This window comes from Periplaneta americana, chromosome 16 (assembly GCF_040183065.1).
Source record: "Periplaneta americana isolate PAMFEO1 chromosome 16, P.americana_PAMFEO1_priV1, whole genome shotgun sequence".
Taxonomy (NCBI): Eukaryota; Metazoa; Arthropoda; class Insecta; order Blattodea; family Blattidae; genus Periplaneta; species Periplaneta americana.
Window position 1 is genome coordinate 151,160,310 of NC_091132.1, and position 6,000 is coordinate 151,166,309.

Below are 6,000 nucleotides of genomic sequence, written 5' to 3' on the forward strand. Positions count from 1 at the left end.
CGATTATTTCTTGCTTACGAGATATTCTCATAAGCAACGGTATGTACTGTCGACAATTGATGACCATGGATAAATATTATTGGCCTATATGACCTAGGCAAGTTCGGAACGAGGGAGTTCTAATTATAGTTGTCACGTGGGCGAAGCGGAGAGATAAGATAAAGTACGCCTTTGTATTGAATAGAATACAATGCAGAGTCTCGCGCAAAGCCAATCTACCTAGAATTTTTAGACCATGCTATAAAGTTATCAGTGGGCTAAATTATGATTCGTTATCTCTTCTGTTTTTATATATTTGTCGTGAATATTATTTATATTATCAACTGAGTGTATAACATAATTTATCCGTTAATTGATATTTCACTAATGATAAATCCAAAGAACAATGGGAAATAAGGGACTAAACACTGAAAAATAAATAAAATAAGAGAATTTGACGTTCATAATTATAATGTTGTCGGAGTTTTGTTATACTTTGAATTATTTTAATTTGCACCACAAAAACTTATGAAAATTAATGTTAACATTACCTATTTAGTTATGATAGTAGTATATTGGAAAATTTGTGCATATAGCCTAATTACAATATATAAGTAATCCTATCCTAACCTAACCAATGGTAGTCTTGTTTATTTCAGACATGTTCATATAATTATACAAAAACAAGAATAATCTAGTTTGCAGCCTGTGATATTGTCTCGTTTACAGTATTATATAATATACATATTACGATATTTACTAGGTACTTTAACAATATATAGTTAATAATATTATAAAATATACAGGCCTAATCCATTACCAAGAAATAGCCCTTCCCTCACATGTTCAATACTGTTTACCTCAAAAGGCCTTCAAACCTTAAAAACTATTAGAAACTGGATTAAAATAGTCATGTTGATGTAGGCCTACAACATTACATTTTTTGTCACTACTCCTGATCCCATTCTAACAGTTTCAGGTTTTGTAATTTGTAACAATACTAACAATACTGATGGGTCATTCCATAGTCACACACGTAACATTTTCGAAGTAACTATGATCTTCACAGGATACTTAATCAAATACTTAGGAGTTCATGAAAGACACATCACTGTTTTTTAACGTAAGCATTCCAAAATATAAACAGAAAATCATAATGAAAAGGAATAATTAATAATGTAAAAAATATTAAATATTATATGGTGTGACACATGAACATTTTCTTGCCACTTAATTTATTACCAAAATGGAAAATGTTCATATTATTGTGCCAAATGTCATAAATGCATTTAGTTGTTTTTGAAACAATTAAGACATTTGTGAAGTACATGTAACTGCTAAATCACATACTTTAATAAAAATAACAGTGCCATTAACAAATAAAATATTACAAATTATATTGTGACACACGAACATTTCTGTCAAGTTGATTACTAATCTTTTCAAATGCATATAGAGATTTACCGTATACACTGTGCCTACAGTTCTTATTATACAAAGCAACACTTGATTACACTAAAGTGTCCATACCTGTGGAGTAACGGTCAGCGCGTCTGACTGCGAAACCAGGTGGCCCGGGTTCGAATCCCGGTCGGGGCAAGTTACCTGGTTGAGGTTTTTTCCGGGGTTTTCCCTCAACCCAATACGAGCAAATGCTGGGTAACTTTCGGTGCTGGACCCCGGACTCATTTCACCGGCATTATCACCTTCATATCATTCAGACTCTAAATAATTTAGATGTTGATACAGCGTCGTAAAATAACCCAATAAAAAAAATTACACTAAAGTACACTTTCAGATTTAAAATATCCACGGTTGTTTACAACTATATGTGGTGATATCTCCTGTGTAATGTCACGTAACAAATACATCAATATAGGCTATCCACTTTTTCTGCCATTTGTAGTACTTCCCTTTTTTTAACAACACAAACGCTTTAAATTCTTCGCCACTACAAGCTTTTGTAACTTCCTCTGCTTATCTGACGTCTTTTTTTTAATTGATTATTTAACGATGTTGTATCAGCTACTAGGTTATTTAGCCTCGATGGAATTGATGATAGTGAAATGATATTTGGCGAGATGAGGTTGAGGATTCGCCATAGATTACATGACATTCGCCTTACAATTGGGAAAAACCTCGGAAAAAACCTCAACCAGGTAACTTGCCCCAATCAGGATTTGAACCCGGGCCCACTCATTTCACGGTCAGATGTGCCTACCATTACTCCACAGCAGTGGACCGAACATGGGTTATGTACATTAATTCTTTTGACTTTCGGTTAGCTTTCTTAAGAATACGCATAAAGAAATGTAGTGTTTTCCAGGCTATCCTTGTAATATTACTGTGGAGGACTAGTAACTGTGTCCGTGTGAGAGGGGTCTGCCGCAACCGCGGGGAAGAGGGTAGGTACTAAAGGTTCGGGATGGGGGTGGCCTTTCTATGACATTGACAGACAACTACCAGTTCTGAATATATATTGCGAGAGTGCAGTCAACTTGAGTTTACAGTATTCTTTACATTGTTCAATTCAGAACTTCCTTATACAGTAATTACAGTAAATCTGTGTAATTCAGTGTAGTGCGTATATCTAGTATAGGATTAGTATAGTGTAGTGTAGTGATAAAATAGTATAGGATGTGTATAGCTATAGTATAGGAATAATAGTGCGAGATTATAGAGCAGTGATATTAGCAAGAACGATAGTCTTAAACACTTTCGTTTAGTATGGCTAATAGAAAGGCAAACACAACTATTCATAGTGAAGGAAGAGAAATAATAGCTAACATCATAGAGAAGTGCGATGAGGAAAGAGTGCAAAAACATTTGAGGATTCCCTTAAATAAATCAACTGAAAGAGCGGCCGAATACACTGGAGTAGGGTATAGTACAATAAAGAAGATTAGGAAGGAACATAAGATAAGAAAAGAAAACAGTCCGGATAGACTTCTGAAATCGCCAGGAAAGAAGAGACGAATAATATCTCGTAATATACTGCATGTAGACGACTTCGACAAGTGTGTTATAAGAAATACAATACAAGACTTTTATATTCAAGAAAAGAGAGTGCCGACAATACCTAAACTTTTGACGGTAATTAAAGAAAAAATCAATTTTCCTTGGGGCAGAAAATCACTAAACAGAGTCGTGAAAAGCATGGGGTTTAGATGGAGGAAATACCAGTCAAAACGAAAAATCTTGGTAGAAAGACCGGATATTATAGATTGGAGGGCAAACTATCTGCGTAAAATGAAGAAGTATCGAGAAGAAGGACGTGAAATTGTGTACGTAGACGAGACGTGGGTCGACAGCAATCTAACTCACCGAAGATGTTGGCAAAGTGATGACGTAATGGGAGTTCAGGACAATATGAATTCGGGGAACAGACTGATAATACTACATGCCGGGGGCGCAAGTGGTTTTCTTGCCGGTGCAGAACTAATATACAAAGCTGGCTCTACAACAGGAGACTACCATGGGCAAATGAATAGCGGCAATTTTCAAAAGTGGGTAGTTAATCAACTTATGCCAAATCTTCAGCCAAATTCTGTTGTCGTTTTAGACAATGCACCATACCATTGTATTCAGGTTGATAAAGCGCCATCACCCTATGCCCTCAAAGGGGACATGATAGAGTGGCTGAGAAAAAAAGGAGTCGAGTGCAATGAGACAATGCGTAAGAACGACCTTTATAAACTGATTCTTCCACTGAAACCAAAGGCGAAGACGTATAGAATAGATAACATGTTGTCAGGTAGTGGACATGTTGTGATACGTCTTCCTCCATATATGTGTGATCTAAATGCCATCGAACTCGCATGGTCGAAAATCAAGAGAATTGTAAGGGACACGAATGTTACAGGAGATTTGTCTTTAACAAAGCTGCGCGAAACTACGAAGAACGCAATACTGGAGGTAACACGGCAAGATTGGGCAGGTTTCTGCCACCACGTCGCCAATTTAGAAGCAGAATACTGGGAAAAGGACGGAGTAGTTCCAGATGTAATTGACCAAATATCAATCAACTTGAACACTGATAGTGATAGTGAAGCCGGGGGCAGCGATAGTGAAAATGGCAGTTCATCTTCTGAAGAATCCGAGTGAAACGCGACTCCGTCTGCAACACACTGCAAGCCTAGGCGAAGACAAGGTAAGAGGAAATGTTTCTTGCACGTATAATAGTACGTTTACCAATAAGCTCAACTCCCCCCTCCCTCTTCGCTTCCCATAGAAAACCTTTTCCTCACCAACAAGACCGCGGACACAGTTACCAGTCCTGTACAGTAGTGACTTATTTCAACCAGTTTGTTACTAAAATATATACAGTACCTAAGTGTTTACTTGTGACACTGGTGATCCATTTAATTGGTATATGAGACGAATTTAATTTTGTGTTTTACAGAAGGATACATATTGATTTACTTTTGCTCACATTGATTTTAATTTTATTTGTTGTAGTCCAGTTTTCAATAACGTCAAGCTAGTTTTGCAAGGCGGTGATATAAGATTTATCACTAATTTTTTCTGTATATTATACAGTCATCCACGAATAACCTTGCCTGAGAAGTGACATTTCTATTCAAATCCTACAATAATTTTCAGTAAATATTTTGCACCGAGAAGCTATTATACATTTAATTTTACTTCTGAGACCAGTGAAATATATGTCAATTTTATTAGAAAGGTGCATGTATAATTATCCAATAGTATGATATTATCTGCAACAAAAACTAAAGGGCATGAAAGAAAAGAAGAAAACATTACTGCTGTGGTTCTTAGAGTTCCATTAGAGTTACACGTTCATTGTCCACTGAAAGTTGTATTTCTCTATTGAAGTGTAAAAGAGAAACTCTCATAAATTATGTCAGAAACAAAGAAAGGCACCACCCAAATATGTGGGATAATTAATTGAATAATGTTATTACCGGGACTTGAAAAAAGCAATCATATGTAATGGGTGGGGAAAAAAATACTTTTTAATCGCGCTTCTATAGTTCGACAATGCTGACTATTCAGAGTTTTGCCTGACAGGTGAGCTGCCATAAATTCCTTGAAGTCCTAGTTATTACTGAAGCCAAATGTGTGTCTCTTGTCAAGAGTCCATTTTATTTATACTTGTTAAGACATCTTTCATAGACTAGTTACCGCTTTCAGTTTTGATACTACATACACTGAAATTAATCTATTATTATTCGTCCTATTTATACATTTATATTGAATGATTCGGTCTACCTTCATAACACATCTCATCAACAATACTCGATAAGAGTTGAATTAGCTTCCATGCTGCGTTGTATTTATTTTGTCATGTTCCTATAGCAGGAATATTAAATAGGAATTCCTTAAAACAGATTTATATTCACTCCTATGCCTTTATATAGAATACCAGTACATATACTGTATTTCTTAAGATTTGGTTACTTTATAAACAGTATGATAGTGCAAGAACTCTTTTTTTCATATTTAATAATTCTGGCATGTGTCAATAAATATGCTTGAGACCTCTGTCTCTCTGAATTACTCTTTACTAACTGGAAACATATTCCAAATTTATATTTTAAAAAAGTATTAAAATATCCTCACAATTTAGAGCATAACAATTCCCGAAATAATCATCCTACATTAAATTATTAAGATAAAAATAATTCAATCTATCGCTTGTAACAATACCTTTATGGTCCTAATAAATTAAGAAATAATTTACATCCAACAAATTTATTTTAAAATGGCCTGCAGTTATTATTTTGAATTTTATTGTACCTTAATAAATTGAGTTAAGGTACAATAAAATTTCATCAAGTTTCAAACAAAGTAATTCCATCTTTCCAACAGGGGGACAATAAATACTTAAAGTAATGCTAAACTCGAAAAACTTATTGATGCAACTTAATTTCATATTCTATACCACTAACACCAAAAAAAAAAGTGTCCTATTGTTCATACTGATTCAAGATGAATAGTTTCTTAGTGTTTGTCCATTCCACTTTTTTTATTGTCCTTCCCATTTCTATTTCTCTCATT